A 13,782-nucleotide genomic window follows, 5' to 3' on the forward strand; every position below is an offset into this window, starting at 1 on the left:
CCCCTAAGCAAGTCTCTACCATAGACACTCGCCTTACTTCAGTGCCTATGGTTAAGTATGCATACCCCCGCGATGGCTCATAATGCCCCCATATACCGCGAGTAATTCATTTCCACCAATTGACGTCATACTACGTCCACTTTTATGGTTAGTGAGGTCATACTACCTCTGCTTACCAAACAGTGTATAAAAAATATTTATTCGGAAAGATAACATTATTCATACTATATATATCCATGCTTTACTTTTGTATACCATTATTATATGATACATCGGACTAAATGCGAACTTCGCTGCTTGTACATACCTTAAGCAAGATAACCAACTCACAAGCGTCTTAATCAATTCCCGGTCACGAATGGACTTCCTACAAGGTTCAATCGTATTCGGGGAATAAGCACACATACACATTTTCCTCAAATTATCCATAACACACATATACAATTACACCCATACCTAGAATACCACACACAACATGAACATCCATCACATACTATAACATGGTAAATACACAAAACAGGACAGCATACATAATCTGTCCAAAAACACAACTTAAAACTGTCAAACTGAAAATCCGACTTCACGGTTGCGTCCGGAAGGCGTTAAAACCCCCGGGTACCAACTTCCATAATTTTTAACATAGTATAAGTATTTTTAACCTAATTTCAAAGCCAAAAATGTTCCAAAAACACATTTTTTTTCACCATTTTCAAAACCTACGGGATTTTGTCATTTCATTTTTTTTTATCACAAAAAAAAATATAAATTTCAATGCTTTATTTCCTATTAAATCTAAACAACAGAATTTACACAATTTTCATGATCATCTACAAAAATAAATTTTAATTCATTATTATTTTTTTTCCTCAAAAATAATTCTTTTTACACAAATTTACACACACATACACATCACATATATACATGTATATTTCTCTACCAACATTATAAATTCCTCCTATTAATCAATAAAAATAAATTTCTAACACCACATACATTTTTTTTTCTATGAACATTATATATATATATATATATATATTTATATATATATATATATATATATATATATATATATATATATATATATATATATATATATATATATATATATATATATATATATATATATACTTTTCAATCATCCATCAAACAAATCCTTCACACACATATAAACATATCTAAAACCCTAAAACCGTACACTAATTTAGATAGAAAAATACATCATACTTTCATACATGAATTTTAAATCATAAACAAATCATAAATTATAAAATAACACAAATAAAAAAAATCATAGAAATTTAAATTAAAACTTAAAAATAAAACTAGGTTAAGAATTACTCACAATTGCACAAGAACAAAACACCAAAATTGATGAACCAATGGATGATTTAGGCGTGAGGATTAGAGCATTTGGGATTGTTTATTTTTCTTGCAAATGTTTTTTAAATGAAGGATGTATGGTAAGAAATTAATTAAGGAATTATGGGATTTAATTGTGGTAATTGCCTTAACCATCCAATTACCAAAATGGAAGTTACAATCTTCCCCAAATCTCCATATGGCCGGCCACCCTTTCAAATCCCTCTTTTATTTATTTTTTTTTTTTTTTGAAATTAAAGATAGATTAGGAAAAAGGTTTGGGCTTAAAATGATTTTAATTGCCTTAAAAAGTTGAAATCTCATGATCTAACCCACTAACGAAATAAATAATAATAAAAAAAAATATACTCTTCTAAAAAGAATAATAATAATAATAATATTACTAGTAAATCATTTAATATATCGGAAAAATATCGTGGTGTTACAGTTCTTCAAACCCTCTGGAACCACTTGTTTTCCATATTGCCTACGCCATTTTCCGCAGGGTTAACCCAATGCATTGTATTCCAAATGCATGGGTTCTGTGACTTTTAGGTTTTTCGTAGGACCTCGCCCTTTTCTTTTCTTACTGGTAGTGGGAGCATCCATTGGTGGGGCGTCTTCAGCCATACGCTCGTATCTCACAATTTGGTCCTCTTCGCTATCATAACTACGATGCTCATTATCCGAGGTCTCAATCTCGGGGACAATTTCGTCTCTGAATAGATGCATTGTATATCAGTACCTAAAAGAGTATGAATAGAAATATATTAGAACATAAGCTTAGTAATATTAAGAATATGACTATGATTTACATTTCTAATAAGTTCAACACAATAATATATAACAAATAGTGTTATGTGCAAAGTTTCATGCAAAACAAACCAAGTGCCAAAAAACTAGAAAAAGCTTTAAATTCATACCTTGTGAATCACTTAATTCAAATGTATTCCTTCCGTGTGATCTACACGCATATAACCAACATCTACATCATCTACATCATCTTGATCCATTGATTTTGGATTGATAAAGGGAGGGGAGTCTTCAAAAGCATCATATTCTTCCTCATCCTCAACATCACCTATACCAAGTATACTTCTTTTTCCCGGTACAACAATAGACCATTTTTTATCAGACGGGTCTACAATGTAGAATACTTGATTGGCTTGTGTGGCTAGTATGAATGGCTCCTCACTATCACGCAAACTAGCTAAGTCTACAAGAGTGAATCCACAAGAGTCGTCATTTTTTATGCATCGTCAATTATTATCTACCCACTTACATTTGAAAAGACCAATATTGAAAGTAGAGTAGTCAAGCTCCCATATTTCATGTACCCGCCCGTAGTATACCAAGTTAGCATCAACCGGCGCTTGATCCTTCGCACTCGCGTAAAATGTAGATTACGCCAAAATAGAAACCCCACTATTCTGTAGATACAATGACTTCTTGTCTTGACCCTCAGTCCAAAATGTGAAGCCATTGACATCGTAATCGTCATATTTGTTGACATCTTCACGAGACCCAAAAGCTAACCACTTAACAATTTCGGATACACCCTTGAGTTCTTCGCATATTACTCAATTATGAAACCAATTAATAAACGTCTTGTTATGCAACTGCATCAATGCCCTATCCCCTTTAGAAGGATGTTTTGCGCGCAATATATCAAAATGCTTACTCAAAAAGGATGAACTTCCGGAATATGATGCAACACATACAAGTGTGCTTGTAGAAGGCTTTCTCGAGGAGGTGTGACCGATTTGGAGCCAATTGTTCCGTTTCCCTCAAGCATTCCTTCATGTCTAGAGGTGGAAAGACCAATAGGCTTTGCCATGGCCAAATACTCGGCTATAAAGTTACTAATCTCATCGCTCATAGTGCCTTGAATCATACTCCCCTCGGGTTGTGCTGGATTCCTCACCTTGTTTTGTAAAACACCCATGTGTCTTTCAAAAGGATAACACCACCTTAAAAAAACTGGACCCAAAAGCTTGATCTCACGAACGAGATGGATAACAAGATGAACCATTATGTCAAAGAAAGAAGGTAGAAAATACATTTCAAACTTGCATAAAGTTACAATCACGTCGAGTTGAAGTGCATCAAGTTTAAAGGGATCAAGAACTTTACTACAAATTGTGTTGAAGAACGAACATAGCTCGGTAATAGCATATCTCACATGTTTTGGCAGTATTCCACGGATTGCAATTGGTAAGAACACTTGCATCATTACATGGCAATCGTGATGTTGGCCTCTTAAGGTTTTGATGATGACTTCACTTGTAAATAAACAAACATAGTTTTAGAGATTGTTTTGTAGGTACATATCCGATTTAATGTGAATCGTTGATGAAGCCTATGACTTGATTCGTGGAAGCTGTACATGTCTCAAATATCCAAGAAGTTGGGCAATGGCTCTGGAAAACAGTTTACTGTTCCTAGAGTTGAAGTAATGACGAAAGTTGTAGATGGAGACAGTGTGCTGTTCCTTACGTAGCAAGTCTGAAGAAAACATTGACTGGAAGATTACGAAAATTAAGTTTTCTGTTTTTGGTTAATGTAAAAGGTTAAAATTTAATTAGTTGCTTAATTAAATTTATTTATTAATTGGCAAAATAATTTTAATTCGCCTAAAAAACATGGAGAAAATCAATTCCTTGTTTATCTCCTATAAACTCGGAATTCAAGAGACTTGTTCTCTACTTTGAATTGGTCTCCTATAAAATAGGATCTTCCTTGACCCATGATGTTTTAACCGTGCATGTGTACATCAGTTACATTCCATTCCTACCTTTAACTAACTTTCCATTTTCTTTGGGAGTAAGTTAGTTATGGAGAACGTGGGATGCGTGCAGCTCCTGGAGAACATGGGCTGAGTGCACTGCTTGCTGTTCCCTTTTAAAAAGAGGGAACTTACGGTTCAGATGGAAGAATGAATGTTGTATTGAGAGTGTCCATCTAAGGGAGAATTAATTGAGAAAAGTATTCTAAGTTTTTAATGCCAATTAATTCATAATATTTTTCTTAAAGCAACTATTTCATTTTGATCTTTATGAATTGGCCTTGTAAAGGGTAATTGAGTGTTATTGTTGTAATTAGACTTGTGGGAAGTCTAAGGGTAGTAGAAGAGAGAATCGTGAGAAGAGAAAGAGAAGGAGAGAATAGAAGAGAAGAGAATTAGGCCTAAGTAGAGAAGCTTTGAGAAAAGCACTTAGAGAATTAAGAAGCTTCAAGTGAAGCAAATTATTGTTATGTGTAATTGTAATTGATTGCCTTAACATAGTGAGAATTTTGAAATCCCGGGGGGTCGTGGTTTTTCCTTCTTATTTGGCCAAGAAGGTTTCCACGTAAAATCTTTGTCTCTTTTATTATTTTTCTTTTCGTTTTTAAGTTTAAGTTTTTGTTCTATACTTATTATAATTCCGCAAAAAGTTGAGCAAAAATCTTAAACCTACTACACAACAATTCACCCCCCCCTCTTGTTGCATTTGATCATCCATTAGTATTTCTACAATTGGTATCAGAGCCCTGTTCCTCATTTAATCAGGAAACCCTGAGAGCAGTATCCTGTTCCCTGGAAAGATGTTGAAGATGAACGAGCGCATGGAAGAGGGGTACTCCACACAAAGGCCACCCATGTTCGATGGGAAATTCTATACCTACTGGAAAAATAGAATGGAAATCTTCATAAAGGCCGAAAATTATCAAGTTTGGAGAGTCATTGAAATTGGAGACTTTGAGGTGACGACCATCAACTCCAACAATGAAGCTGTTCCAAAACCAATCACTGAATATGAAAAAGAGGATTTTCAAAAGATGGAGATGAACGCTCTTGCTATCAAGTTACTTCACTGTGGGCTTGGTCCAAATGAGCACAATCGAATTATGGGTTGCAAAACCGCTAAGCAGATTTGGGACCTGCTCGAAGTTACCCATGAAGGTACTAGTGAAGTAAAGAGATCCAAGATTGATTTGCTAATGTCTAAATATGAAAGATTCGTAATGGAACCTAGGGAAAACATTCAAGAAATGTTCACTAGGTTCACAAATATTACGAATGAGTTAGTCTCTCTTGGTAGAATCATTCCCGTTGATGAACAAGTTAGAAAAGTGCTTAGGAGTCTTCCTCAAGACGAACGCTGGAGAGCAAAGGTAACAGCCATTCAGGAGTCCAAAGATTTCACCAAGTTCAATTTGGAAGAGCTGGCTGGTTCTCTTATGACCCATGAATTGCATTTGGGAACAGCTGACAGTTCCCGAAACAAAGGACTGGCTCTAGCAGTTGATGATAGCAATGAATCAGAAACTGGTGAAGAGGAAGCAGCACTGTTGGCTCGAAAATTCAAAAAATTCTTCAGGAACAGAAGGTATGGTAATCAAAGGAATAACAAAGAGAAGGGAACACCGAACTTGAAGACAAGTTTTGAATGCCACAAGTGTGGGAGCACTGAACACTTCATCAAGAATTGCCCTCAATGGAAAAATGAGAAGGGCAAGGGAAAAGCAAAAGAAGTTGGAAGACAATATAAGAAGGGTAATTTCAAAACAGATTTTAGAAAAGCAATGATAGCAGCTTGGGGAGATACGGAAAGCGAGGCTGAGACAGAAGCTCCAGTGGTGGAGGAAACAGCAAACCTATGCCTCATGGCATCTCATGAAGAATCCAAAGAAAAAGAGGTAATGCTTTCTGTTCCATCTCCTAAACAACTGACCAACATGAGTAAAAATAATTTAATCAAATTACTTTTAGAGACACAAGAAAAGCTAGACGAAAAAACAGCTAAGTGTCTCCAAATTGAGAAAGATCTTAACTTAAGTGAAGATCATATCTCATATTTAAACTCCTTTAGAATCGATGTGCAAAGTAGATTTTTTGATTTGCTAGATAAGAATATCATTTTGAAAGAGCAGTTGGAGAAATTAAAACAGGAATATATCACTCTTAATATTGAATTAAATCAAAGCAAATTGTTAAGATCAAAATCGGTTGAAAATGATAAAACCTCTCACGTGGTTAGCACTGAATTTCAAAAATTGAAATCAAAATTAGAATCCTACGAAATTGAAAATGAAAATTTGAAAAATAAAATAAAGTTAAGAGGAAAAGGGAAAATCAATGAAATTCCCAAATGGATTCTAAATGCTAAAACCAAAAGTAAAGAAGGTCTAGGCTATATAAGGAATGATAAAAAGAAAAAGTTCTATGTAGATCTCCCTAGTAGCAAAATATGTTCCTTCTGTGGTAAAAGTGGACACCTAAAACATCAATGTATAAAGAGGGAACAGCATGTCAAAGCAAATAAAAATTATGTCGAACGTACATGGATTAAGAAATGTGATTCAAATATTATCGACAAGGAACCCAAGGATAAATGGGTTCCTGCACCTAACCACTAATTTGCTTTGCAGGATCAAGTGAGGGGGAACAACTCATGGTATCTCGACAGTGGGTGTTCCAAGCATATGACGGGTGATAAATCTAAATTTCTCTCACTTGAAGCCTATGATGGGGGAACAGTAACTGTAACACCCCTGAATTTCAGACCCTTCAGGGGTGTCACTTGTGGAAATAAATAATTATTTAGATAGGAAAAAAAAAAAAGATGACGTTTGAAAACTTCCAAACAAAGTCCTACGGAAATTTCGGCAGCATCTGCCTTGAAATTTGACGCGCCGAAGATTTAGACAAACGATAAATCATCATAATGAAGAGGCATCAATGGCCTCGTAACAGGATCACGGCGGAAAGGTCATCGCCAAAACCTCTGTCGACATGCTAAGCATGGATCGTGGTTCCCATGTAAACGCTTGGGTTTTCCAAGCAAAAAGGTAATCCACTGTACAAGTCATTCAAGATACTATAACAAAATATAAAACGATATAAATCTTTGCAGCGGAACGAATTACATCAAAAGGAGGACTCATGCCTCAACCAAAACATATACACTTTCAATTCGAAATCACATGCAGCGTCAAAAATGGTTCGAACAGGGCACGCGTCAAGGTTCTCACTCGATTCCCCCCCCCCCCCCCCATATGCAATGCAAGGAAACTCCAAAACCTGCAAGACCTATCTACGACGTCCCTGCTGCTCAACGTAAAGTCGTGGACCAAACGTGTCATAGCAGGGCCATCAGAGACAAGCCGTCAACAAGGAAACAAGCAGTACACGTCAGTATCTAGCAACAAGTTATATATGCAACCAACAATCAATTCAACAAGATGAGAGAAGATAGACACTCCAATGTATAAAAATCTACTCCAACCATTCCTCACTTCTGTGCACTTCTCAATGCCTTCACCATTTTCTATTCCTTCCTTAATTCCACGTATTATCTTTTGTGACTAGAGGCCACCATATTGGGGTTTGCAAGACCCACATGGCAACACCTCAGCCAAGGGCGGTGACGGCCATGCCGGCGCCCAATGGCAAGTATGATCATACCCCCGTACAGCGACCATATATAGATGATCCATGCCTCCGGGAACTAAACCAACTGGGGTACCAATCCAGTGGAGTCACAGTAACATCCAACTTAATATCTCATCAATAAGGGACTCATTCCCATTCCATCTCATATAATCCAACATTCTACTCTCGCGATATCAGAACTCAATCTCTACTATCTTTACAACTGATTTTCACTTGTGACACGAACTTAACCGTATTTAAATAGCAAATCATATTCAACCTAGTTCGTATAATATTATCACGCAAGGAAAATAGATTGAAGATGCATGCAAGAATCAGTTACTGCGTGTACTTACCTGCACTGCAAGACGACAGCCACAAAAATCGCTTCGAAGGGGTTCTTACGCCCCTCTTATGAACCGGGCACCTATACACGTTTAAAGTAAGACTAATAAGCCTACTTCACATCATTTACGAAGCACCGACTCCATACAAGCTACGCTATTAGCCAATTAAGTTTCGATTCAAGCTAATACGCATTCTACGCATACTCATGTAATAAATTCAACCCATGTTCATACATGAACTACGCCATCAATTCCAATCAAACCATAACATTAGATTCTAGTCAGGTTTATATCAAGATATGTTCAAGAACACGTAATACATGACGTTACACTTAATAACAATCATATCACCTATGATAGTAGTGGTTTATTATTTTTCCAAGGTTTTTAGAGTGAAACGATTAAGAATGAATTAGATTTGTAGCTTGGCGAATCAATAACGATTCGTATAATTTGGGTCAAAGTCACCCAACTTAGCAACCGAGCTCAAAACTAACCACCTCATCAACGACTATAACCACGATAATACTTTCATTAATGACAATCGCTACCTTAATCCGTCTCAGTAATTATTATTATCGTTTACTCTACAACAATGGATATTAACAATACTAGTCACCATTCATCCAAACCACAAAAATAATATATACTACTTTTAATTCATCCACCCCTAACTTATTCAAGTTCAATTCACACTTTCAAATGCTTACCCACTTTAAATCCTATTAAGATATAACTTAATCCAAGCTAAGATTCATGAATTTACCCAAATTACTATCTTTAAATTCATCATAATATAAACCCTAATCATTTTATTTCAATGATAATTCTTTTAACTACTACCCATACTATGATTCAATGAGACTAATACAATATACAATCAACACACAACTCATGAACATGGTAGATTCTAATTAAAATTAGCAAATCAATCAATTGAAAAGTGAGATGCTTACAAAGATCAAAACTAGCAAGAATGGTAAAGAGGAGGATGAAGGTCGTGGTGGTGGTGCACGAAAGCCAAGAATGGCTGGAGAAGACCTTAAATCGATAGCAGCTGACGGCTGCTGCTGGTTTGGCTGCCGGCTAGACACAGCGAGAGAGGAGGGGTGTGCTGCGGTGGCTGCTGCTTGCGTGGGGAAGGAGAAGCCGGCTGCTACTGCTGGTTTGGAGGAAGAAGAGCGCAGCCCTTGCTGCTGCTTGCGAGTGGAGCTGTCGGTTGAGGGAAGTGGGAAAGAGGCGCACGGGAAGAGAGAGGAAGAAGGAGAGGGAGGAGAAGGAGAAGACGGCTTGTCTTCGATGTTTAGGGTTTCGTGGGTCTTTAACCGTTTTTCTTTTTTTTTTTTTTTTTTTTTTTTTTTTTTTTATTTCGGTTCATTTTGTTGCAAGATCCAACTAAGAGACTCACCTTCGCGGCCTCATACATTTTAATAAAATAATCATTTTGATTCGAACCTCTTTATTTGAGAAGTCGTAACTATATTTTTAGTATATATATAAGTCGACATTTAAATCCATATGTGAAAGAAATTTATTAAAACTAATTCGGAAATAATTAAATAATAATTGTAAAATCTTTAAAAACTATTAAAATATTAAGTGATTACGTCATTAAAATGTCGGGGTGTTACAGGCTACCCCCCTTAAAAGGAGTTTCGTCCCCGAAACTAGCGCAACCAAGGTACTAATTGAAAAAATTTATATTTCTAATAACTCCAGAAGGTGTCTTAACGATTTTAAGCCTAAGGAATTATCTCAAGGATCGTGACCTTATTGACACTATTATACTCACTCTTATCCAAATATTCATGCATATTTTGTTCCGAGCATTCATAGTCCTCTAAATTAACTCGACACCCAAACAAAGCATGTAAATGTCACACAATTAACTTAACATAATCAATCAAAAGTATGTAAAAATCGTACAATTGACTCGACACGATCAAACAAAAGCATGCAATTTTCTAATAGGTCGGTATCATAGAGGAGGAAATGCATGCAAACGCGCGAAGTTCTATCACATTCTACCCCCCTTAAAGACTTAGTTACGACCCCGTAACTTACTAACCTCAAGAAAAAGGTGCGGGTATTTCTCACGCATGGAATCCTCAGTTTCCCACGTTGCCTCCTGCGTGCGCTGGTTAGCCCATAGAACTTTCACCATTTTTATATCTTTTCTCCTCGTACTACGCACCTTAGAATCTAAGATCTTGATAGGCTTCTCTTCATAAGATAGATTCTCATCCAGATCTAAGGGTTCGGGATCTAGCACATGAGATTTATCGGGAACATATCTCTTCAACTGCGAAATGTGAAACACATCATGGACCTTACCCAACTCATTGGGTAATGCTAGTTTGTAAGCGACCTTTCCTACCTTCTCTGTGATCTCATAAGGTCCTATAAACTTTGGGCTCAACTTCCCCCTCTTGCCAAACCTCATGACTCCCTTCATGGGTGAAACTCTCAATAGCACATAATCCCCTACGGCGAACTCATCAGGTCTCCTCTTAAGATCTGCGTAGGACTTTTGTCGATCCTGGGCCGCCTTAAGTTTTTCTCGAATCATTTTTACCTGATCGGTCATCTCCTCTAACATAGCCGGTCCTAGAGTAACAGATTCACTGAAATCGTCCCAACATACAGGATTACGACAACGACGACCATACAGAGCCTCAAAAGGTGCCATCTGGATGCTTGCCTGGTAACTATTATTGTATGAAAACTCCACCATATCTAGGCACTCATCCCAAGATCCTTGCCTATCCAAGGCTACGGCTCTCAACATATCTTCAAGAGTCCGATTAGTGCGCTCGGTCTGTCCATCAGTGGCAGGGTGAAAAGATGTGCTTCTTAGAAGTTCTGTTCCCAGAGCTGCTTGAAAAGCCTCCCAAAATTTTGACACATACCTAGTATCACGGTCAGAAACTATAGATCTAGGGACACCATGGTATCGCACAACATTTTTAAGGTAAGCTCGAGCCAACTGATCCATACTCCATTGATTATTCATCGGAATGAATCTTGCACTCTTGGTGAGTCTATCAACGATCACCCATAACGTGTCATTTCCTGACCTAGTTCTCGGTAAACCCAAAACAAAGTCCATCGATATGTCATCCCATTTCCATACAGGAATATCCAAGGGTTGGAGTAAACCTGCAGGTCTCTTATGTTCACTTTTGACCTTTTGACATGTGAGACACCTGGAAACAAACTCAGCAATATCTCTTTTCATCCCAGACCACCAGAATGTTTGCTTCAGATCTCGATACATTTTATCTCCCCCCGGGTGGACGGAATACATCGAACTATGAGCCTCTGATAAGATTTTATCCTTGAGCTCTGCACAAGAAGAGGGTACACACCATCTACCCTTGTATCGAATGCTACCATCCTCGAATATTGTGAATCCTTCAGCTTTTCCTTCTCTAACCTGCTCCCTCGTTTTTTCCAATAAGGAGTCACTCACTTGATGTGTTAAAATTTCTTCAAAAATTGAGGGTCGAATTGATAAGGCTGTTAATCTGGACCTCCGCTCCCCGTGCTGCACAATCTCGAGGTTCAACTTTTCCATGTCTCTTTGCAACTCTCTAGGAATAGTCAAGGTAGCTACGGAATGATTGGTCTTTCTACTTAGAGCATCGGCTACCATGTTCGCCCTACCCTCATGGTAATTAAACTCTACGTCATAGTCGTTAATCAACTCTAGCCATCTTCGCTGCCTCATGTTCAAATTTTGTTGCGTATACAAGTATCGCAAACTCTGATGATCAGTGTAGATCTTGCACTTCACTCCATACAAGTAATGTCTCCAAATTTTCAAAGCAAAGACAATGGCTGCTAGCTCCAGGTCGTGAGTTGGGTAATTGACTTCATGTGGTTTTAGTTGTCTGGATGCATACGCGACCACTTTCCGATTTTGCATCAATACACATCCCAACCCATACTTCGATGCATCACTATACACAAGGTACTCAAGGGTGCTATCTGGAAGAGTAAGCACGGGTGCGGTAGTCAACCTCTCCTTTAAGGTTTGGAAGGCCAACTCGCACTCTTTAGACCATTCGAATTTCTTGTCTTTCTTCATCAAGTTGGTCATAGGGCGGGCGATCTTTGAGAAATCCTTCACAAATCTCCTATAGTAACCAGCTAAACCCAAAAAGCTCCTTACTTCAGTCACATTCTTCGGTGCAGGCCAATCTCTCACCGCCTCAATTTTTGCAGGATCAACGGCAACTCCTTCTTTGGACACAAAATGCCCAAGGAACGAAACCTTCTCGAGCCAAAATTCACACTTTGAAAACTTCGCGTACAGCTTATTGTCCCGGAGTAATTGCAACACCTTCCTCAAATGTTGTTCGTGTTCCACCCTATCTCTCGAATACACCAAGATGTCATCAATAAAGACCAGCACGAAATTGTCGAGGCACGAACTAAACACCTGGTTCATCATGCACATAAAAGCTGCAGGTGCATTAGTCAACCCAAAAGGCATCACTGTGAACTCGAAGTGCCCATATCGAGTCCTAAAGGCTGTTTTCGGAATATCGCGCTCCGCAATCCTCAGCTGATGATAGCCAGACCTCAAGTCAATTTTGGAAAATAACCCTGCTCCCTTAAGTTGGTCAAACAAATCATCGATTCTCGGAAGAGGGTATTTGTTCTTCACAGTTATCTTGTTCAGTTCTCGATAATCAATACATAACCTCATAGTCCCATCCTTCTTACGAACAAACAAGACAGGTGCTCCCCAAGGCGAAACACTCGGTCGAATGTATCCCTTCTCTAATAACTCCTCGACTTGCTTTTTAAGTTCCTCCATTTCAGCTGGTGCCAACCTATATGGTGCTTTTGATATAGGTCCCACCCCTGGTACCAGGTCTATAGTGAACTCAACAGCCCTAACAGGTGGCATCCCCGGTATCTCCTCTGGGAAGACGTCTAGGAACTCATTTACGATTGGCACTGATTCAGGAGTCAACTCCTCGTCTTCTATCTTACGTACATGACATAGGTAGCTTGGCAGTCCCTTCCTCAATAATGTTTTCATCTTCAGGGACGATACTATCTTCGTTTGCATACCTGAAGTAGCTTTGCAATACTTAACTTTCTTTCCCTTGGGCCCCACAAGCCTGACTTCTTGCCTCTCACATTCAACAATAGCTTTAAACCGACCCAACCAGTCCATCCCAAGAATAATGTCTAAGTCGCACATCTTTAACTCATATAGGTCACTAGGAAAAATGGTTCCCCCAATGGTCAAAGGAACACTCTTATAAACTCTAGTGCATTGATACAACTCTCCTGAAGGAACTGCTACGGCGTACGAAGAAGGTTCGGGATCCTTTAATCCTAACCTTTCAATTATTGATGCAGATACAAAAGAATTTGATGCTCCAGTATCAAAAACGCATTGACAGGCACGGAGTTCACAAGAAACGTACCTGTCACCACATCCTTTGCATCCTCTGCTTCCCTTGTGCTGATGGCGGTTAATTTTCCAGGTGTTGATTGAGTAGTTAGCGCGCTGGTTCCCGCACTTCCATTACTTCGACCATTCGACTCTCCGGGTTTATAGTTGCTTGGACTAGGCCGATATCCGTTCCCGTTCTTCGACTGCTGTAAGTTTTGACCACGGTAGTCACTCCCATTCCTCTG

Source organism: Amaranthus tricolor, chromosome 8, assembly GCF_026212465.1.
Source record: "Amaranthus tricolor cultivar Red isolate AtriRed21 chromosome 8, ASM2621246v1, whole genome shotgun sequence".
NCBI classification, from domain to species: domain Eukaryota; kingdom Viridiplantae; phylum Streptophyta; class Magnoliopsida; order Caryophyllales; family Amaranthaceae; genus Amaranthus; species Amaranthus tricolor.